The following is a 23,240-nucleotide window of genomic DNA, read 5'->3' as shown; positions in this document are numbered from 1 at the left end:
AGAGGAGTTACAGGCAACAACAGGGAGCTGGGACTAGGACCCTGATCCTTCAAGCGCCAAATTCACAGGACTCTAACCTTTGAATAACTATCTCCCCTGGTTGTGAGCTGTACCAGGTCCCCTCTCTTCTCATTACAAGTTCCTGGGAGAGTTTTCTGCATAGTCCCCAATAGGTTTTCCAGCCACATGGTGACAAAGAATCCTTAGCAATGAATAGCTCTTAGGGGTATTGGTGGTAGTCAACAGTTCAGGAAGGGTTAATGAGAGAGAACATGGCTTGTTGACTGACAGTCACACCCACCACCTTTCCTGGAGCCTGGTCTACACTTAAAGTTTAGACTGACCTAACTACAGTGCTCAGAGGTGTTAAAAATACACACGCTCCTGAGCACTGTAGCTATGCCCACCTAACCCCCGATGCAGAAGCAGCTAGGTTGATGGAAGAATTCTCAACCTAGCTACCGCCACTCAGTTTGGTGGATTACCTACATAGATGGAAAAAAACTTTCCGGGAATGCAGGAAGCATTTGCACGACAGCGCTCTAACAGCATAATTCTGGCACTGCAGCTCTGCTGCCGCAGCACCAAGAGTGTTGTAGACGTAGCTTGGGTGTGCACCCTCCTAGCTGACAGATGCAAAGCGATTGTTCTCGCTCCTGGAGGAGGGTGAACGGGACCTCGTATACCCAGCACTGGTTATTTTTGGATCCTGGAACAGTGCGAGGCTGACAGCTGATGCCGAGGTGGGTGACAGCTGAATGCCGAGCGCGGCTTTCTCTTCAGATCCGAAAGGCCCTTTTCACTCATCTATTTCTGAATCAATAAAACATGATCTGCCAAGACAGAAAAAAAAAAAAAACCCCAAAAAAGATGGTTGTAAGGGTCTGCCTTGGCCCAAGCGCTAATCAGCCCCCAAAACGTCACTGCAGGGTGTTCTGCTGTGCTACCTCCGCTCTGAGCCATGCTTAGGAAGCAGGAAAGGGACGATCTCTTTGTCCTGTGCTTGTACAGCCCCTAGCACAATAGGGTGCTGGTCCATGACTAGGGCTCCTAGGCGCGATGGTAATACAAATAATTAATAACCATCAGGGAGAAAAGTGAAGGGCTCGGAGCTGGAGCTCAGCTGCATGGCCAAAGGCCTGGTTTCTTAGCTGAACTATCCAGACCTCTCTAAAGCTGGAAGTCACACAGAAAAGGGTTCCCAGATGGGACTCTAGGTACTTTCCGCTTCCTGATCCCACCAGAAATGCCACAAAATCTCCCTTCCTTGTGGCCCTTCCAAGACCAGTCTTTGGGAGTGGCCAAGCCCTAATACATTCAAAAAAGGGGTGACCCCATCCCTGCACACCACCTGGGCAACTGCTGCCTATGGAGGAGAGGTTGTGAATACCTTCCTGACCTCTGAAGTGCTATCAGCTAATGCCCAGAAGCATGGATTTGATTTTCCCACACTGTCCCCGTTTCTTGCATAAGCTCTAGCAGCTTGTAAGACAACAATCAAAACTGCCTGAACGTATTGGGCAATGTAAAGATGGCATCATGTCAGCAGGTGATGATGTCACATCATTGTTGTGATGACATAATACTGCAGGGGTTAAAACGCCAGAGCCTTCTCTATACTAGGGCTCCTGTTATTGCTGCATTCAGTGGGAAATTTTAGGAGACAACCACAGTGTGGGGAAGGGATTTGCCTATAGTCAGACAGCAGCAGAGCCAGAGACAAAACCAGGTGCCTTGACTCCCAAATTTCCAACCTAACCACTAAACAGTGTGGCCTAGGAAAACAAAACAGTCCTTCCTAGCCCTGCTATTTACGATTAAAGCTGTAACGATGGATAGGAAGCCCACTTCCTGACAGTTAATGACCAGCTGGCATAGTGAAGGGCTTCAACCTCAGCCCCCTCAAGCCAGTCACTCCCCAAGTGCCAGGAACTGCCTGCTCCTGTTATTATTGCTGTGAATAAACCCTGGAAATATACAGAGAGGAACTGATCTTTCCATGGATAGTGAAAAGTTAAAAGTTGAACTGCAAGTTGCCATGGAGATGGGGTTCTGTTTGCAATCTCATCTTCTCTTTTCTTCCTCTTCCGACCTAATAAAGGGCAGCCGGTAACCAATGGGGAAGCAGGGCTCCATCGGTCTTGTTTGGATTGGAGCCTCTGATACAAACACAACCATGGGCACTTGACAGCCTTTCAGGGCACAGGATACCTGCAACAGCCTGCCACTTCCCACTCCCCCTACCTTGTACCCACCGGCGCAGCACAGGCGTCACTGGGTTTGCCCGCAGGAGTGCTTTTCCACCTCGAGTTAACGGATTGCCAATTGACTCAAGGCAGCTAATGTTATGTATGAGCTAGTATGGGCACTCTCCACATGTGTCCTGCAACACATCTCCCCAGGGAAGAATTTGCCTCAGTAAGTTTAAGGTGATTCTGAGATTAGATACCATCATGATTGGTGAGAGAGAGAGAAAGGAGGAAGAAAGGAGAGAGTATCCCAAATCTTAGCTTGGAAATTGATAGCCTAACTAAGAAACTAGCTCCCAGGAGAGAAAGGATGTGGGGTTAGTGGAAGTTTCTGACCCTGACAGTCCAGCTGAAATCCCCGTGTTCCCTCTCTGAGAAAGTGTAACAAGGAGAATCGCTCTGAGAGCTGCCGCCACCACCAAGCTGAACATTTCAGTGTCACTGCTCAGGCGTCTCTCCTGCTGGCAGCATAAATGGGAGCTGGTTTCTACCCTACGCTCTGACTTTCCATCTCCTTGAACTTTCACCTCCCTTCATTGCTGCTGTTCCATTCTCCTGCACAGCACACTTAGCTCAATTGCTACATTAGCATTCCACGAGGCACTCGCGTTCTGCCTCTCTTCACCCATCCACCCCAGACAGGTTTTTCTCCCTGCCTGCCCCCCTATTTGTGCTATCACAATATTCCTCCCGTAAGTGACCTTTCCTGGCAGAATAAGCAGACAAGCCCTCCTGGTTGATTCCTTAAGCCCCACATCTCAGGGTCAACTTGGGCCAAGCATTGCCTCTTCCTCGCTCTGCTGAGCTGTTTGCACCAGGATCACCACTAATTTCCGTTGCACAAGCGCCCCTGTGCAAGAAGAGCTGGGACTCACAAACATCTTCCTCTGGTGCATTTCCTTCTTGCCCCCATAGTCTTGTAGCTACAACATGAACAGACCCCCTCACCCCAGGTAGAGCCTCAAACCTTCATCCGTTCCTTTCAACAAAGTTTTACCCTCTGACTGAAGGGAATCAGGTTTTACTCCCATTCGTGGTAACCTACTGGAGCTGCATGAGTCTCACTGGCTAGACATATGTAATTGCAAGCCACTGATGGGTGCTACAGGCCTGCCTCTGTGCCAATTCGAAAGGAAATGAATTATTTCTGCCCCCAGGTATGTAGCTATAGCTCTTTAGTCAAGCAGCTCATGCTTTTAGTTCTAGAGGTCAGCAGTCCAATCCCCAATTTGTCAGCCATCACATAACTCCCCCGCTGTAGGTCATCATCTGGGTTTGAACCAAAGACCTACAGTATTGCATCACAGACCACCACCACTTGAGCTAAAGAAATAACTCCATTAGCTGATAGCAGTAGTAGGCTGTTAACTCTGGTGATACAGCCACTAAAGGATCCGTTTTGTAAGTGGGATGCAGCCAAGCTGGCAGTTCCAATTCCTAAGGGTTTGAACTCCCCTATACTTAGAGTTTAGATTCACTCAAAACCAAAACCAGTAGGCAAACCTTGCTTGTCCAAGCAGCACCCCATACTTCGTTATCTGAAACATAGACATGTCCCCTAAATGTATTCATTTTAATCTTTGCACTGTGCAATTTAATATCTGCAACTACAGACCTCACTGTGTAAGCCTTTATGTGCTAAAATCAGACTTCTCTGCATAAAGACTTGTGCCCTATAGTCTCACAGTACCGATAGCTCACTAGCAGTCTTGCATTTAGTGCATACAAAGGGTTTCTCTGTTTGCCTATGGAGTTTCCAGCATGCCCACAGCATCTAAACACCATAAGCAGAATTAAGAAAAGCAACTTTTCTATCTGAAATGACCATACTTTCTATTCCTCTCTTGCTTGCCCTGTCAATTATAATTGCTCTTCAGCCAAACCCATGGTGGTTTTCATGTCCCACATTATTGGACAAACATGACTCTACAGTAGTTGAAATAACAGCAAAGGCAATGGCTGCATTCTGAGCGAAGTAAGGAAACATTCTGCAGAGCAGGACTGGATTCAGGCTAACACATAAAGGCTTCCACCATTTTGTAGATCTTCTCTTTCTCTCCCCGTTCTCCTAGTGTTCTCGAGTGTGTATTGCACTTCCTCACTCCTGCTCTATTCAGCTAGCCTTAGATGCAGCAGCAGTTGCAGGAAATGTCTGGAAAATCCAATTCCTTTCTTATATTTTCCTCCTTCTCTTTTTTGAAGCTTGGCCCATTGTGAAGTCCGCCCCTTTAATTCTTGGCTGCCAAAGGAGGCAGTTATATCAAAAGAGAAATTCACATCAAACTTGCAAAGAATATTCAATTAACTTTTAAACAAGATTGTCGGCAACCCGTTTGCAGAGATATCATTTAATTGTTATTTTTTAAAAATATACAGGCACTTACATTTCACAGAGGCATGTCTGCTGGTAGAGTAGCTGTCTATGCTGCTGCTGCCGCTGATGTCTTGTTAAATGTCAATTAAAGATGTAAATGTTCCTTGCAATTTGCATGCTGAATTAGAACCTATGACATAGTTTTCTTTGCTTATGCAATATGGCAGCCCGCCAAATTCATCCCTCTTGCATCTGTGAAACCTTAATAAACTCCCCTTAGAAAATTCCATTGATGGCAAATGGTCTTGCATTATTACATGGCAAGGTAAAATGAGCTTGTCAGATGCCTTTTCTCTTAAAGCAGGATGTAGGCAAGCGTCCAGCTGTGGGCACTCTCGCACACCTGTCGAGAGCCAGTGCCCTAAGCTAGAAAAATGCTCATCTCCCCTAAGCAATAGGCTCAGGAAATGAGTCTTTGTAATAAATAATTGGCAATAATATTATTGTAAGGAATAATAGCGTGTGTGTATGTGCACTGCTGCCCTCTGCTGCTTGGAATCAGGCTGTTTGTTACAGGCTTTATGTTGCAAACAAAGCTAACGGAGATTCTCTTTTAGCTCAAGTGGTAGATGGGTGTGCTTTTAAAGCAGGAGGATCCTAGTTCTATCCCTGTTGTTTCCAGACCATGTGGCTGTGGTGAGCAGCACGGTGACAACACAGTAGTCCTCTCTTGCTGTCCTGGACCATGACAGGGTCCCTAGGTGCCACAGCAATACAAATAATATAATAATAGCAAAGGTTCAGAACTGGTTAGGAAAAGCATCCAGACAGACTCTGCAAACCTTCTGAGGTCCCAGCCATTTATTAACCAGTCCCCAGCGTCACCCCTAATTTTAGATCATGCTCACTTTTTCTTTGTAATCGGTATCTCTTGAAAAGAGAGCCTCAAAGGCCAACACAGCAATGGTGCTATTAACTCTATGCTTTGAACGTCCTCCCTGGGCCTGGCTTGTGCCGCAGCTTAACCCACACTTTTAGAGAGGGTTTTTTGTTTTCTGTTTGTGCACCTATAAAAGTCTCTCAGGGAAAACCACAAAGATAAATTCAAGAACAGCAAGGTAAACATGCAACGTAAAATAAATTAGGCAGCTGGTGATTTTTACGGCCTCCCAGCCAACCAGCTGGGGGAAGCACATGACGTAGGAGAAAGGAATACTGAGACAGGCAGGAAAGTAAACAATCAGGCAGTAGGAAGAAACGCTCAGGTTTCCCACCAATGCTAGATCCTCAGCTACCCTGAAGTCCGCAGGGCCTCTGTTTAGCCCCAACTAGAGTTGATTGGAAACAGGTTTTGTGCCAATGTGCCAATTTGTCTCTGGTTTGATGAATTTTTGGTGAATCAAAGCCTGCCAGGCAGGTTTCCATGGAAAACCTGCATGTTTTCCTGCCAGCCAGGCTGCTGGGGATCTGGTCTTCCATAAGTAGGTCTATTTGAGTGGTATCCACGCCAGCACTCAATGTGGCTTATCCTCTGTTGCATTGACAGCTACAGATGTACACAGGGTGCATTGAGTTCTCATGGGGTTAGTGCCTGGGGAATTGTACCTCTCTGCATGCCCTGAATGCCTCCTTTGAGAGCACAACCCAGTGTCAACCCATATCACTCACTCTCAGGACAAGTAAAAGGCTCCCGAAGGGAAGGAGGGAAGCTAACAATCTGGGGTTAATTAGCTCAATCTGCTTGAGCCCAGTGTCCAATGGAGGCCTGGGACAATAGAGCAGCGAGCATCCCGGCTGCTAGTGTTACACGGCAGGCTGAGGGCTGCCTGAGACTCAGCCACCCCTTTTGCACAATCTCTAGTCTACACCTGCAGAGCTACTGACACAGCTTAGGGCTCCCGGTGGTGTCTTGCATGGGGCAGAGGAATGCTCCCAGCAGGATTCAATCATTTTACAGCCTCAGGCTGATTGTCACTTAGGTGGCATCCCAAAGCTTTCCCTCTCTTTCAGAGGGCCAGTCCATTGCCTCCCCCAGTTCTCTCTGTCATGGTGCCCTTCCCTATCCACTCACCCACCCATGTGCCCTTCCCTATCTATCTCTCCCACACGGGTCACCAGAGTATCTGAATGCACGGACACCCTGCAACCTTCAGGCCCCTGTGGTGGGTTAATGAGCAGGAGGGTATCCCGCTGTCCAGCGGTTCTGCTGCTTTGCATCCCCGCCATAGCCAGCAGCCTTCCTACTCCACAATCTGAGTGACCCTGCTGCTCTGCCCATGCTGTGGCTTCAGACTCTTCCGCATCACAGCCAGTGCCCCTAGCCATGCTGCTGTTGCTGCTTAAGGTTTGTTATCTAGCAGGCTCTTAAGAAATTCCATTGCTTTGATGTCTGTTTTATAGTCCGCCCTCTCAGTCCCTATAGCTCGAACCGCAGGCTATGCCTCAGAGTACGGCTGCTCTGGAGTGGGAAGGGGCAATTTCCAGCCTGAGGAGACTTACCCGTGCTCCTGCTCATCCAGCGAGCGTGCTGAGACTCACAGTGTAGCAAAGAGTGGTGGGAGGAGCTAGCTGCCTGAGCACATACCTGGAGTGGGGAGCTAGTCCCCGCTGCTCCTCTGCCGTGGCTACATTACTATGATTAGTGGGCTAACTCAATCAGAGCTAGCAGGGGTGTGTCTACCCCGTCATTACACCTCCAGCTCCATTGTAGACATCAGTCACCACTCCCCTTGACTACAACCTCTTGATCTCTGACCTTCAGGCGTCTCATCACCTCTCCCATCCATCTAAAGCCCTTTTGTTGGGACCATCCCTCTTTCCTGCTGCCCCGGTCACCTCACCACCACCTGCCTCCATCCTGCACCTCTCTTTCCCCTCGACTCACTCCAAGCTCCTTTTCCTCTTTTCTCTTCACCTTGTCCTGGCTCCACCTCTGCTCTCATTCCCTCAGGCTACCCCATTTCCTTGGCACATCCACCCACTTCCCAATGTCTCTTATTGGTTTATCTTTGAGCGGATCATTTCGGTTTAAGCAGGGCCTGGACCTTGCCGAGCGCCATGTGTGTTGCTAGGGGCAAGCCATGGCCTTTGGAGGTGGACCCTGGTCTGGACTGGAATCACACTGAAGCGTGGGCTTGCCAGAGGGCTGTGGTTCAGGCCCAGCTCTCTAACTAATATGATAATGCTTCAGAGAGGGCTCAGGAGTAGTAACCAAGACACGCTGACAGGCCCTTGAGGGATAGCTCACACTAGGTCACTTCTGTTCCCAGCACCCCTGACTCCAGTCTTGCTAACCAGTGTGGCAGCGCATAAGAAACCTCTCTCCTTGCCTGGGCCAGCCTGTATCAGGCTCCCTGCTCCCTCCCCTCTCGCTGCCTCTAAAGAGACCAAACAAGTCTCATCCTTGACGTCAGATGGCCTCTGTTCAAGGTCAGTCTGTTCTGTCCAGTTCCACTCCGTGAATGCCAACACTCCAGCAGCTGCCCCCTCACACTCTCCCACCAAGTGCCTGAGGTGTTCCCTGTGCTCCTTCTCCACAGCCCCATTGGTAGGCGCTATCAGCCAGCCACTTTTGGGGAGGGCTCAGTGGAAGGCCCCCTTCCCTCGCATCCAGCTTGCTCATCCAGCCAATCCCAGCTTGCAAGGGCAAGTGCACAGAGAAAAGGCTCAGCCCTCAGGGGAGGACTTTGGGTCTTTTATTAGTACAGTCGTTAGCAAGGGTACTGATTGTGGCATATGCCCATTCTCCCCAGCACGGAGCAGAGTGCCAGCCTGGAGTACCTTTGCTTTTCTCCCCTCCAGTGAGTCAGGCATTGAGACACCCTCTTTGATCCCGTTCTCCGTTGTGGAGACTTGGCTCGGGGAACCCTTGTTTTCTGCACTCCCAGAACAGAAAGCCCAGCCTCATGCACCCCAAACCCACTCAGCTGGGCTTTTAAGGGAAGTAGCTTTTGAGTTCTCTCTTTCCTGTGAGAATCTAATGTTCGTTTGCCTCCCACCACTCTTCCAGCCCTGCCTGCCAGCGAAGAATGACTAAGATGGTGGGTGGAAATAGAGTGAATTAAGACCAATTTAGTAGCCCGCAGTGCCGAGCAAGGGTGTCATATCGGGAACTGGGTCTGTGACAGACACAGCTGGGTATCTCCAATGCTAGTGAACTGACAGGGGTGAAGGGTACAATACAGTGTGTGTGTGTGTGTGTGTGTGTGTAGCTGAGATGTGAGAAACCGTGCGATTGTGGCTGTGATTGTGACAGAGAATGTACCTGTGCAACTGTGTGTGTGAGACAAAAGTCCAGATTTTGTGTGGCAGCCCCATGTTTTGCGGGTTCACTTTTGCATGTGCAATTAATAGCACCAACATTTTTGGCACCCACAGCGCATTGCACCAGTGATTTTTTTGCATTCAGAATTCATTGCACCAGTGATTTTGCATCTACGGTTTGCATGCTGTCAAAATAGCCCTTTTTAACATTAGGTCCTGAATGTGGGTACGAGACTATGAAGCTTTGTGCAATGCCAAGTGCATCCAAGTGTGCCTGTGTGGATTTGGGTGTGCTACTGAGAGTATGTGTGATTACAAGGGGGTGCATGAGGCTGTGGATGTATTAAAATGAACCTGGCAGGCTCTCCTCTGGTGGGATATTTAATCAGGATCTGGAGTGACAGAATCAGGAATTCAGATAGTGCAGCCTCATTAGGACTTTTGTTCCAGGTGGTGCACTCCACTGAGATCACGTCTGCTCACACTCCTACTTACCACATCACTCAGCAAGAAAAACAACCTCGCTGGCTGTAGTTGAACAATGAGCATTAAGTATAGGAATAAACACATGCTTGCTCAGAGAGATGGGATTAGGCACTGCTTTTTCACCTCAAACGAGCTGGGCTCCAATTGGCCTTAGGTCACAAAGGCAATGAGCTTGCTGGTCTCAGTTTAGTACTTAGATATTTACTTTTCCACATGGAAAAGAAAAATATAATTAATCTCAGCTGGCACTCTCTGGTTGAAAGGGATCCAGGACTAGCCAGGAGGAGGGGACCGCAGGGCAGGATTAAGGGGCATTGGCAGAGCTGTGAGGAGGTTCAGGACTAAAATAATACAGTGTAGTATCAAGTGGGGGAGCAAGGATCTCAAGGCAAATACCCTCGTTGCATGACAGGGGTTAGTCTCCACTGATTTAATGATATAGACCCTGTAGGTCAGGATGAAGGTGCGTTGACAAAGCTATGCACACAGGAAGCTTGTACAGAACTTGCCCGCACTGTGCCTGCCTCTCAAACGTTACAAACTTTAAGCCTTTGCCAAATTTACCCACATATTTAGAAAAGAGACACACACTCCACAGACCCCAAACTCCAAATTCTAAATGAGCACAGAAAATCCACCCACGCTGCAAACTAGCGAGCCAGCTTAAAAAGGGAGCGAACCCCAACACATGAACCCTGCTGGCAACCGCAGGCATCGTCCAAACTTCTAATCTTCTAGGGGGCAGTGAGAGGCTGGGCTGCTGCGTTCCATGATGCCCAGCTGTTTGGATGCCACTAGAAGGCGATAGTGCCCGTATAGCATCGCTAAACCCTCAGGTGCTGCTTTTGGCTGCAGAAACGGAGCCCTGATCTTCCCATCGCTGGCATATGAAACCCCATTAGACCCAAAGATAACACTGGCACCCCCACAGACCAATCAGAATTTCTCACATGTACACTCACACAAGTATCCATATTCTAAACACACCGCCATGAATACCCCAACACGCACGCACACACACACGTGCACATGCACCCCCCCACACACATACACATAATGAACACACACTGAACATACACACACAAGCATACATGTGCACATCCACTCCCCCCCACACACATAAAGGCACTCATATCTACAGAGACATACACCCACACAAACAACAAGCCCTTTCATCCTCACACTGTTTGCTTCTCCCTCTCCACTAACATGACCGACCCACTCACTGCTTTCCCACAGCAACTTATTTCTTATGCAAGAGATCAGCCCTTTTCTTGAGCGTTGTACAGAACTGGGAACAGTTATTGCCGTTCTAGCTCTTATCTTCCCAGACAGTACGTGGATTCCCTTCGTAGCAGAACCGGATGTATAACTCCCCTGCACTCTAACAACCAAACTAGACCTTGAGGCTCTCGTACAAGCAAAATGTTCTCCACTTTCTTCCATAAGGAACTTTTCAAGACTTAAGAGCAAGTGCAAGGAAGGAGCTGAGCCCGAGATAACCGGCTGTGCTGCTCCGACAGAACTCACTGAGTAACTGGTATTAAGCAATGCACATTTCTTGAAGTTCCTGTGCTGGGCAGCACAGAGTTACTGGTTTCATATTGGGCAAGAGCGATACCTGGCTTTTTTGGTGATCTCTGTCTCTCTTTGTGTCTGAGCCATGTGTGTTGTAATCTGTAGGCGCTGTGAGCTAGGCTGTGTGCGCACTATGATTTGACATAGTGCTGTACAGAAAACACACACGGAGCAATACATGGGTTAAGTGGTGCGTCCTGTGTGCTGGGTGTACGCATTGTATATTGTGCATACATTGTGCATTGCCCCGTGATGCGTGTGCCCTGGGCATGTTATGTGTGTAATTCGCATAGTATGTTGTGTGTGACGTGTGGGTACTTAGGTGTATGTCAGTTGCATCGAGCACTGCATGGTGTGCCTGCACTATTTATGTTGTGTACTGCCTATACACAGAGCATACTGCGTGTGCACCGTGTGTGTTGCCTATAGGATTGAGATAGACAACCCCAGTTGATGAGCTTACTAACCAAAAGTGCCTGGATCTTATCCCTACCCTCTTTGGTTCTCTGTCCTCCCGTCAGTTCTCCTCCCCCCCGCCCCGAGCTCTTCCCCTCCCTCTAGTCATAGGTGCTGGAACGAGGGGGGTTGCTGCACCCTCTGGCTCGAAGTGGTTCCCATCATAGACAGGGTTTCCAGTTAGGTTCAATGGCACCCCCACTATACAAACTGTCCCAGCGCTCCTGCCTCTACTGATGCAAGTCCAGTTCAGTCTCTCCTGGGACAAGTCCAACCTCTTAACAACCCTCTCATCCGATGAAGTGGGTTTTAGCCCACGAAAGCTTATGCCCAAATAAATTTGTTAGTCTCTAAGGTGCCACAAGGACTCCTGGTTCTTTTTGCTGATACAGACTAACACGGCTACCACTGAAACCCTCTCATTGTGCTGCAGTGACTGGATCGAAACTCCGGCAGACGGTACCCGGCACCCCTGAATGTCGTCAGCCAGCTGAGCTCTGCTTTCTGTCCCCCTGGTTCTCTCTCTTCGGGGCTGGGAGCGCCCTGTCCAAAAGGGCTTATCCCCCCCATGCATCTCCACCAGCCTGCTGCGCCTCTCCAGCGCCTGCCCCTCGGAACCCTGCTACCCAGAGACAAAGTGCGGCCAGGTACCTGCCTGAACATGCAGCCCGGCCCCTTCCCCCTGCACCCAGCGCTGGCCTGGGCCCCCCTCCTGTGCCCCCGGTAGGGATGGGGGGAAAGAAACTTGCGCTACCTGGTGTCGCGCGGGTCTCCTGCGCCCTCGCCCGCTCCATGGAAGCGCTCAGCGCCGCCGAGCTCCTGCAGGCAAGTTGGCTCCTCGCCCGGCCGCTGCTCCCCGCTCCATCCCCGGCAGGAGCAGCCCGGTCTGGGCGCGGGGGGAGGCGGAGCTGCGCTCTACACGCCCCGCGCTCATTGGCGGGCCGGCTGCAAGCCGGGAGCCCAGCCACCGGGCTTTGTGTCCTGCATGACAGCTGGGCATTTGTCAGGGACTTCCCCCCGCCCGCCAGCTAAAACAGGCACCGACACCCCCCTTCCCAAGCCGCCCCCCACCGCTGCTTCCCCTTGCAAGCAGAGCCGGACCCTGCCTGATTTCCCTGGTTTGCTGTCCCCTTTATGATGGGGGGGGGGGAGAGCTGAAATGGTGGGGGTAAAGCCAGGGGAGCGGGAATAATGTGTACAATGGGGGTCCTGGTGTATGGTGGGAACCACTTAAAGCCAGGGGGTGCAGCAGCCCCCCCCCCCCTAGTTTGGTCCTGCTTTGAGCAGGGGGTTGGACTACATGACCTCCTGAGGTCCCTTCCAACCCTGATATTCCATGATTCTATGATTCCAGCACTTATGGGGAAAGCCGGGTGCGATTTAGAGATGGGAGAGAGCCTGCTGGGGCTGCACGGCCTCGCGTTTCCATCTACCCCGGGCAGAATGGCTGCACCATATACCCACTCAGAAGGCCCCGCTACCACGGGTGATCGCAAGCCCAGGTGTAAATGACAACACAAGGGGCAAAGCAGGGGGAGAATCAGGTCCCACCCTGTTGAACCCTACACAGTGTTTCATAATGATTTAAAAAATGTCAAGATAGTCTCTCTCTCTGTGTCTCTCTCATATATGAAGGTGGCCTGTAAGCACCGATACCAATCGCCCATTACTATTGTCCATCTCCTAATCCGTTGTGGAAAACTCCCAACAGCACTTAACAGGGATGAAGGCAATAATGGCTCGGTAGTAGCTGTCTGAGCCAGCGGACAGAGATCCTGCCTACAGAATTGTTGGAGCATCCTAAAGAACTCTACAGCATCCTAAAGATCTCTACAGCATCCTAAAGAACGCCCTATTCAATTCTATAGGACACATCAAAAAACCTTTAGAAAGGCTATAATGGCCTGTGAAATTCTGTAGGGCTTTTCCATAAGGGAGAACTGGGCAAATGGTTTGCAGTAATCTAGGTGACAAATTTCATTCCCCCCCAACCCTCTGTCTTTAGGAAAGATCTTATTCTCTATTAAATTATATAGAATTTTAGAGTCACTCTATTTGTTACTACTTGTTAAGATTATTGCTACAGTACTGTCCAGTCATTGTCAGGATGCCACTGTTCTAAGAAATGTACAAACACATGATAAAAGGCCTGCAGAGCTTGTAATCTACTTGGGCAGTTCTACAGAACCCTATTGATTTCATCCCTATTTGGTTCTATAGGACTTTTCCTTAAGGGAATATTAATATACTTCTGTGCACCTTCTGGGCCTGAGCAAGGGTGATGGAAGTGGCATAAGACTAGGTTTTCACATGGCATTTTGGTGCTTCGGCTCTTAACTAGCATCCATCAGGTGGGACTATGAAAACAGAAAAAAAATTAAATTAAAAAGAATGAGCTAGATTTTTGCAAACCTCAAAAAAGATCTGGTTCCAATTGAGGCTGAAATCTTTATTCTAGCTGATCCTGTTCAAACTGGGTAGTGATAATGTGTGTTTTCTCAGACAGGTGCAATGCCCATCTGTCTATAGCGAGGCATGATAATATATTCATCAGGATGCATGCATCTGCTAGGATGTACATGTGCATGTCCAGCCAAAGTTGGCATGGACATGTGAGTGATGCTGGAGTGTGTGTAGGTATGGGAGACAGAGTAGTCCAGTGGCTTAACAGGCTCTGAGACAACCTTACATTGAGTAAGTCACCCAACTTACATGCCTCAGTTTCTCCATCTGAAAAATGTGGAATAATACTTACCCACCTTATAGGGATGTTGTGAGGATTATCACAGTTATTTATTTCTATTACAAGAATACCTAGAGGTCTCAACAAAGACCAAGCCCCATTGTGCTAGGCACTGTACAATCAAACAGCAAATCACTGCCCTGTAGGACTTACAGTCAAGTCAGAAAACGGGAATAGATGCACACAAAGTACTATATCAAGCATCACTAATTGTGGGTGTCTGTAATGTGTATTTATCCATGCACGTTGCATATGGACATGTATCTGTGTGACTGTGTCAACACTGCAGAAAAAAGGTGTGCTCTTAACTGGGTTAGCTAACCTGGGTTAAAATAGCAGTGAAGACGTGGCAACTTGGCTTTTAACTTGGGTTACCAGCTCGAGTTCAACCGCAGGGTGCCCTTTAGGATTTCGCATGAGTTGCTAACCCGAGTTAAAAGCTGAGTTGCTGTGTCTTCACTGCTATTTCAACCTGAGTTAAGGGCACACCTATTTACAGTGTGGACATAGCCTGTGTACGTAGATATGAGCACCTCTGGAATCTGCTTTCCAGAGCGGTGAGTGCACCAAAAAGTAATGAGCCCTGTCACCACTCTGGGGATGAAATGCTGCTGTGTAATGGGTGGGTGTGTTCAACAGATCACCTGTGGGCTTAGCTTTGTCCAGGGAAGCTCAGCCACGTGACCCCTCCTGCCCTCTCCCTCTTTACTGAATGGCACATTATTGCAGAGGGTTAGATGTGCTGGGAAGCAACACCCTAGCCAGCTTTGCTATATCACCTCCTTAGAGTGACTTAGAATGAGCAGAGGGAGTGGGTTGTGGAGAACACTTCCCATCACCCCCCAGAAAGCAGCTATTTGCAAGGTCTCTATCACATGGACTTCTTCCTGCCTGGAAGCTTACACCCTTTAAGGGAAAGCCCTATAGAATGTAACAGGGAGGAAACCAATAAGACTGTTTAGAAACTGAACAGGGTCCTGCAGAACTGACACTAGAAACTTATAGTTTTTAACAGAGAATGAGAGTTTCCCTATGCGTTTTTGAACCATCCTATAGAAGGAAAAGAATTGCCTATTACATTCTGCAGGATGGGTGGACATTTTGTATTGGTCTGCTTTTCCATCAGGGAAGGCGTTTCTGCCTCCCTCTTTCTCTAATTCCTTCTTCCCACAGTAAGATGAGGTTTCCCTCCCTCCCATTTTTGAGCAGACCTGTTTGCAATTGATAAGCTGACTTAGCCCTTTGGAATGCACTGGCTGGCTGCGTAGCCTGCAGCACATCTGAGCTTCCACCACGTGCTGCAAGACTGTCTGCCTCTCAGCCAGGTGGGAAATGGGAGCGCTCTCTCCCTGTCTTGAGCCCACACTTGCACCTGAGCAGGGAGAATGGGCCAAAGTCACCCCCACCCCCCCAACTTCAGTGCATTTTGGTGCCAGTCCAAAATCTGGGCATCTGCAGATGTTTTAAAAGCTGTCCTGTGTCAACCTGAGATTTGCCCATGCCACTGTCAAGCGGAACACATGCCTCACATCTCACAGCGCCTATGGCACAGAAGGGAAACCAGAGGATTAGCAGCAGCAGAAGGACCAGCATCACGGGCCTAATACTGTGCAAAGCCTTTGCACAGCAGTGGAATCTTGCTCCAAGAGGGGGTTGGCCCTTGCGATCCCCACAACAAAGCGAGGCCCTTTCTCAGGCAATGCAAATGCACACATATGGCACCGGAGCGTGGGAATGCAGAGGTGGGGCTGCATCGTCACACTACCAGTTCTGGAAAGGCAGGAAAGGCAGTTCATCAGTGCCAGAAATTAACCAAACGTCACACAGGGCTGTGCATGGGTAACCAAAGACAGAACATGCTCTATCCACTCCACGGTCTGTCCTCATTTCTGGTCCCCGTGGACCCAACTGTAATGGCCTATGTCCCAGCCACTCTAGATTCCTGACCAGAACCTTGGAACAACCAAGGAATAGACCGACAAGGTGGGTTAGGTAATAGCTTTTATTGGACCAATTTCTGTTGAAGAGAAAGACAATTTTTCAATCTGACCCCGAGCTCTGAAGACGAAGAAGAAAGAGCTTTATGTAAGCTTGAAAGTTTGTTTCTCTCACCAACAGAAGTTGGTCCAATAAAAGGTATTACCTCACCCACCTTGTCTCTCTAATATCCTGGGACCAACACGACTACAACAAGGAATAGACTATACAAGGAATAGACTGGCAGGCTCCATGGAATCCATCCCAGGTTTCACACTGAGCTCACTGCACCCTGGGATCTGACTTTGAGAGTATGGCTTGCTGTGCGAATATATAGACTGTGCAAACTTAAGCAGTAAAGCTAGATTCTCCCCTGCCTTACATCAATGCAAAGAGGGTGAAAATGCAACCAAATCAGACCCCTCCACTTACACCAGTGGCTGCATTTCACATTAGCTTTACACTGATATAAACAGCAATACACACTGAGGCAGGAAAGAATCAAACATAGTTCATGTCCCTCACTGTTGAGCCTCAGTGCCTTGATTTAAGGAGCTTCTACTAACCAGACAAGACACACACCCCTTTCTTTCTTTTCCTTTTTTGTATTGCTAGCTGGCAGCTCAGCTAGCTTCTCTGCTGATTTGTGCAATGCTCCCACAACACCATGTGCTGCCTGGTTGCCTTGAAAGCAGTCAGCTGGAATTTGCTATTTTAGGACCTAAAACCGAAGAAAAAAAATATTAATGTGAGCACGAAGGGGCAATTTAACAGGATTTTACACGGAGGAAAAATGTTAGGATTAGTTCTCAGTTGACTGGAACTTAATATTTCCATAGTTAGGGAAAAGAAACTAGAACCCAAAGCCAAGAAATTGTGTGTCAGATGGGCTAGTGGTCAAGTCACTAGCCCATTGGATATTGTCCTGAGTTTGGCAAGCTTGCAATGATTTAATTCCATCCATCCTTGTGGTTGCAGCTGGAGCTGCTCAGAAGCTAGTGATGGGCAAAGCTCTGAAGAGGGAATAGGGTTGTGATGGGCCCCAGTTCTCTGTTGTGCCATTCCTGTGCTTGGTGCAGACATGGAGGGAGGGGGCAAAATTGGCTTTGAGTCACCTTTGTACCTTCCCTATTTTGGGCCTAGCTCTTGGCATAAGTTAGTGTAGTGTCAGGACTAATCTAATTTATCCTCTGGCTGCAACAGCCCCCTATGGGCCATCAACCAGATAAGAACAGCAGAAGCACACGGGCTCTTTGGCCACGCCTGTCCTTCATCCCTATGTCCCTTGTGCAGGGGGCTAGGCTGGGGAGTGGATCCGTAGCCATTCTGACAGTTCTACCCCAGCTGTACACAGGGGTATTTCCTGGAGACAGTTTCAATTCCCTTTATTCCACTGCAGAAAGATAAAGGGGCCACGGGGCAAGAACAACTGGCCTCCTGCTTTGTATTGTTATATGACCCGAACGCTTCCATTGCTGCCTCTCCTTCTGCCTCTTATCACACCCCTTTCCTTGAAATGAATCCCATTCCGAGATAAAACTCAAAGCCACCGATTCATGCATCACGCACAAGTCAGAGCTCGCCCCGTCTGCCGTCCTCGCCCCCTCAAGCCAGTCTGACTATCTCATATTACCTCATCTCTTAAAATCACCTGGCAGGTTTCCCAGGCCAAGGTAGCCTTGGAGAATTCTGGCAATGGGGCACACAAAGGAATTTGCTTAAAGAGTTCAGTGTAAACACCCATTTATCCCCCTCATTTTGGCAAATGAATTGACCTGTAGGACAGAGGCTACGTCCCTAAGGAGACTCCTCTGGCCAAACAGAGTCAGGCAGCGTCATTGAGTATCTGCTTTTGCTCCCAAAGCATTTGTGCACAAAAAGATCACTAAATCTGGAGCTGCATGGACTGAGTGAGGGTGGAATTCCCACCAGCAAAAGCACCTTCTTATAAGGGGAAATAAAGAATTTAACCCCCACCCCCAAGCCAAAGAAATCACTTATCTGTAATATCAGAGGATCACCTAACTCTCTGCACCAGTGCTAGGGCCAGAGGAGAGGCTGTTTATGCTTCTCCTATTCTGCTGCTACTAGGGGGCCAAGGCGTAGACCAGGGAGCTGCCTTAACTTGTGCATCCCACTGCTATAGTCCCTCTGGGGCAGGAGGCAGCAGGAAATAGCCAGAGCAGAGATCTTCCCCAGCCATGGCTCCTCCCTCCTGTGTCTCACACCCACACTGGAATGTCCCCTCCTGGGCCTGGGCTTCTGCAAAGGTAACAGAGAAGTCAGGCTCTAAAAGAGACAGGCACCCCGAAGAGTATGTCAACATAGACTTTCACTGCAGGTCTGCAATTCCTGGCTCTAAACCAGAGCTCCTTGCTTTACGGTGACCATACGTTCCATTTTGGCTGAGACAGCCCCCTTTCCAAGCCCTGTCCTGTCCGTCCCGACCTTTTTGGCAAAACTGGACATTTGTCCCATTTGCTCTTGTCAATTGATCATCAATGGGCAAAAACGCCAGCCCTGTGCAGGAGGGCAGGCTCAGGAGAGCAGCTCAGGCTGACCAGCCTCGAGTGGGCTGGCAGCAGCAGGTCTTGGTCCCCGCATGCAGGGGTTAGTGGGGGTCCTCGGGCTGGCCTAATGCATGGGGGAGAGGTCAGGTGGCGGGGAGGTCAGGTGGCGGGGGGGGGGGGGGGGAATCACAGATGGGGTCGGGGAGGCCTCAGGCCGGTCCTATGCAGTGTCCTGTTTTCACTTTGGGAAAATATGGTCACCCTATGCCTTGCTGTAAGGTGGACACAACTCAAAAAAGGATCCCAGTTTGAGTCAAACAGTGGCTGGCTGCAGCTAGGTCTCACACACACATATAGACACAGCACAGGAGAGAAAATGCTATTAGTCAGCTAAAGCCGCTCAATTTCTGACCCCTGCTTGGCTCTGTTAGTGTAGACCAATAGCTAGGGTACTGGTCTTGGACTAAAGAGATGTTGGTTCAATTCACTACTCTGCCACAGCCTTCCTGTGTGACCTGGGGCAACTCACTTAGCTTTGCTGTGCCTCAGTTTCTCACCTGTGAAAAGAAGATAGTAGCACTTCCCTACCTCCTAGGGAGTTTGAGAAAATGAATATATTAAAAGATTATGAGGCATTCAGATACTACCGCAGGGGGCACATAAATACCTTAGACAGAGCCCAGAGTAAAAAGGAAATTAAAATGAGACCTTACCATCACCAGGGCAAGAACACTGAACTGAGAGGCAGTGTGTGCAAATTCAATCTTGCAAATGCAAACTCACTTAAAAAGAACAGGAAAGCTGAAGGGGAGAGGAAGGAAGGGCAATTTGTTACGGGCTCCCTCCAAAATATGAGGTTTTAAAATTCCTGTTATTTGTATTACACTAGTGCCTGGAAAACCCAGCTGAAATCAGGGCCCCATGGTACTAGGTGCTGTACAAACACACAGTGAGAGATAGCATCTACCCCAAGGAGATTACAGTCTAAATAGACTAAACAGATGATTAAGTATTATTATCCCCATTTTACAGATGGGGAATGGCGACACAGAGACTAAAGCCCAGATCACAAAGGCATCCTTGTTTTCAGTGGAAAGCTAGGAGCCCAAACATTTTTGTTGAGCTGGGTCTAAGTGACTTGGCCAATCTCACAGGAGGCGTCTGTGACAAAATCATGAATCAATCCCAATCAATCGTTTAAGTCGCGGTTCACAAGCCCATCCTTTTAAACTTCCTTCTAACATAATATTTTATGGCACTGCTTCCACTACCCAAGAAACAATGAATTGATAAACTTATCTCATGAGTCATATGGAATCAGAATAAACCAAGAGTAAAATATAAGGTGCTGATCCTGCAATTGGATTTGTATGGCTGTCCCAAATGTCCTTTTATTCTTTTGAGGAATGTTAACAGAAATAGATAGATGTCTGTTCAGATTCCTGGGGTAAAGTCCTGGCCTCACTGAAGTCAAAGGGAACTTTGCATTGACTTCAAGGGAGCCAGGATTTCTCCCTTGGTAATTCACTAACAAGTCTATTCAATCACTTTGACTGAAAACCAAATGCCATGTACAGAAATGTAGTGGACAAGGAATAAGTGAGTGACTTGCAGTCCATTAGGTTAATGACTGAGCAAGGATAAAGCAGACAGGAAACTCCATTGTGTCCAATGTCTGCCCATTCTTTGTGGGGCTCTCTGCTGAGATGGCCAACAAGAAGGCCGAACAAAAATGGTGCTAGTGGCAGGAGCACTTTTTGTGGTGTTGATACTTCTCCAGCAGGCAGCAGGGTGAGACCAAACTCAGACTCCGCTGAGCAAGAGTCAACTACAGATTAGGACCAAGGCTTTCAAGAGCCACTAGTGATTTTGGGTGCCCCCAACAGAGACGTCATCAAGGTTTTTAGGCAGTGCTGAGCACCCACCTTCTGGAAATCGGGCCCCTTTTATGTGTCTCAAGTTAGGCTCCCAAAATCTCTAGTCACTGTGAAAATCTTGGCTTAGGGGATGTCTACCTTGGAGCTGGGGGTGTGATTCCCAGCCTGTGGCGACATACCCGCACTAGTTCTCATTTAGCTAGCACATGAAAAAACAGAAAGTAGCCGTGGCAGCATGAGCTGTGGGACGGGCTAGCTGCCCTGAGTCCATGCCTATGGTCTCTGATGGGCATGTACTTGGCGACAGCCTAGTTTTAGCCTGCTAGCTCAGCAAAAGCTAGTGTGAGTACATCTCCTCAAGCTGGGAATCACACCTCAAGCTCCAGATGTAGACACATCCTTAGGTATGTATATGGGTAATGAGAATATCCACAGTTCCATCGAACAGGAAAAGCAGAAGGGATATAACCCCCCAGCTTTCAGGGCATAAGCTGACCTGTAATTGATGGGCTCAGGAAGAAAGTTCCACTGTGGGCAGGTTATTCCATAAATGCCCACTGGGGATTCTTGCACTTTTCTCTGAAGCAGCTGGTGCTGGCCACTGTCTGAGACAGGAACAGGGCTGCTAGACAGACCCCTGCTCTGATGCAGCCTGACAGTTCCTATGTCCCTGTTTCACAAAGGACACCACAATAGCCATCGGATGGATATGGATTTGGGTACCAACTGACCCAGACCAGAATCCAACATGTGTCTTAGAGGCAAAAGGCTCCATCTCCTAATTTTATTTAATTGCATTTTTTCCCCTGCAAACCCTGGAATTATTTTGTCTGCTTTGTGAAGCTCTCTGGTGAAAGGGGCTCATCAAAGCTCCTAATTACTGCCACCCACACACATCCCTGCCCGCCTGCAAGAGGCATCTAAATAGGGAACTGGCACTCTGAGTGCTGTCATTGCCGCCTGCAGTGCTCGGCGCTTCTAATGAAGAGCTCTAGCTCCTGCCTGGGCCCAGGCGGCCCAGAGGAGCCCTGGCCCTCACGCTCTGTGCTGGCAGGAGAAGGAGGGATGCTGTCAAAGACGGACTGCTTTCTTCCCTCTGATAATGGCGTGGGTGGGCATTTGTTAGCTGTGGCAGGCGGGGGATCCTTTGCTCGCACACACTCTGCTTGCATAACAGTCTGTTAATTCTATTCCAGCTAAAGAAGAGGCAACAGGTAAAGAAGGCCACAGCTCAGCATCCGAGAGGCTGTACTATGCCGGCCCATGTGGTGCTTTTGAGTCTCTTGTCTCTGGGAGGGCTGTCTGCAAAAAGAAACCCAGGACAGTGGGGGAGAGAGGTCACCATTTCAACCTCTCCTGGCCAACTGAGGAGCAGAGTTGATAGACGTTCTCTCCAGCTCATGCTGGGTGTGACACTGGGCAGGGCGTTAAATCTTCTAGAGAGAATGGAAGAGTGCATGGTAGCTTCTCAGACAGCCTGACAAAGCAGTTAAGGGGGGAAAAGAGGGTTCATCCCAGTCATCTCTGTGCCGATGGCTGGCCCTCCAGTCACCCATCCAGTACAAGTCCTTTCCCCTCACTTAGGGGTAAATTTTGTAGTGGGAGCTGCTGGGTGCTGAGCACTGCTTAAAATCTGGCTATGCGTAAATGGGAGCTGAGCTGCACTGAAAATAGGTTCCTGACTGAAGATGCTGAGCCCTTGAAATCCGGCTCTGGCGTCGCTAGGAAATCTGTAGACTCTACTGTAGTCTCCATACACTGAAATAAACACATACCCTTCACTATATGGGCAGCATAGTGCAAGGCCGTGTCTGGGGATTTGCAGGAGAAACACACTGGGGGAAATAATGGGCTAATATCTGATTCTTCCGGTTGGGCAGGTAGATTACACATGGCAATTAGCCTGCAAACCTGCTCAGCATGATTACCTGGCACTCTGCTAGGACGTGTGTGCACCCCCATGCACTTACTGTCAAAAAGCCTGCTCAGTACGCCACAGCATGACTTGCAAGATAGTCACAGAGACCAGCTTAAATGCAGCCTCTTCCCCCCCCCCCCCTCCCCGGCTCAGCTGGGGGAGTTCCTGGTAATCATGAGGGTCTTGCTGCAATAGTGCAGAATGCACACTCATGTGCAGAGAGTGGCTCTGTTATTCAGCTAAGCCCTGCTGTGGCCGAGCCATATGTCGATACCCACAACACGCCTCCACTGAGTGAAGGGGCCATGATAGCATCCTCATTGCGCCACACAAGGTATTTGCCAGCCAGTTCCATTATTTCTGGTTTGAGCTTAAGAGGAGGATCCATCCAGCTCACCCTCTCCTAACATAACCCCACCGGAAGGGTTGAAATAACAAAGCAAAACAAAACAAAACGTTGAGGCACTCGTATGACGTTTGCCACCCTCGCATCATTCACTCGGCTTGTGTGTTCTACCCCTTTTCCCCACTCTTTGTCTGGCCTAGACTGTAAGCTCTTCGGGGCAGGGACTCTGTCTTAGCATCTGTCTACACAGCAAAAGCTGTGCACTGGCTAAAAGATTACCTGACCTAGCTTGTACCCAGTTAACACGGGTAATAGTAGCAATGAAGATAGCACAGTGCAGGCTAGCGAGCCAAGTATGGACCCAAGATCAGCACTGGGCTTGTCCTACCTGCACTGAAGCCCATGCTGCTCTATCTTCACTGCTATTGTTGCCCATGCTAACTGGATTCAAGCTGGATCAGGTAGCTTTTGTTTTGTAGACACACCCTTATTTTATGTTTGTACAACACCTAGCACAAAGGGG

At 48.9% G+C, this 23,240-nt stretch overlaps 1 protein-coding gene across 4 annotated transcripts in view; it reads right to left on the bottom strand.

The window, feature by feature from the left end:
- Positions 1-12,239, bottom strand: part of LZTS1 (leucine zipper tumor suppressor 1) — a 39,562-nt gene extending 27,323 nt beyond the window's left edge. For 2 of the 4 annotated variants that reach the window (XM_005285086.4, XM_042840346.2), the window contains exon 1: positions 12,101-12,239. The gene's annotated coding sequence lies outside the window, so the exon portion shown is untranslated. Of the gene's footprint in view, positions 1-4,633; positions 5,321-12,100 lie in introns of those variants that run through there. The other 2 variants (XM_065584616.1, XM_065584617.1) reach the window with 2 other exon arrangements.
- Positions 12,240-23,240: the final 11,001 nt, after the last annotated feature.

The sequence above is a fragment of the Chrysemys picta genome, chromosome 2, assembly GCF_011386835.1.
Source record: "Chrysemys picta bellii isolate R12L10 chromosome 2, ASM1138683v2, whole genome shotgun sequence".
In the NCBI taxonomy this organism is placed as follows: domain Eukaryota; kingdom Metazoa; phylum Chordata; order Testudines; family Emydidae; genus Chrysemys; species Chrysemys picta.
Note: the sequence above shows the minus strand (reverse complement) of the source record. Positions and strands in the feature narration are given on the sequence as shown.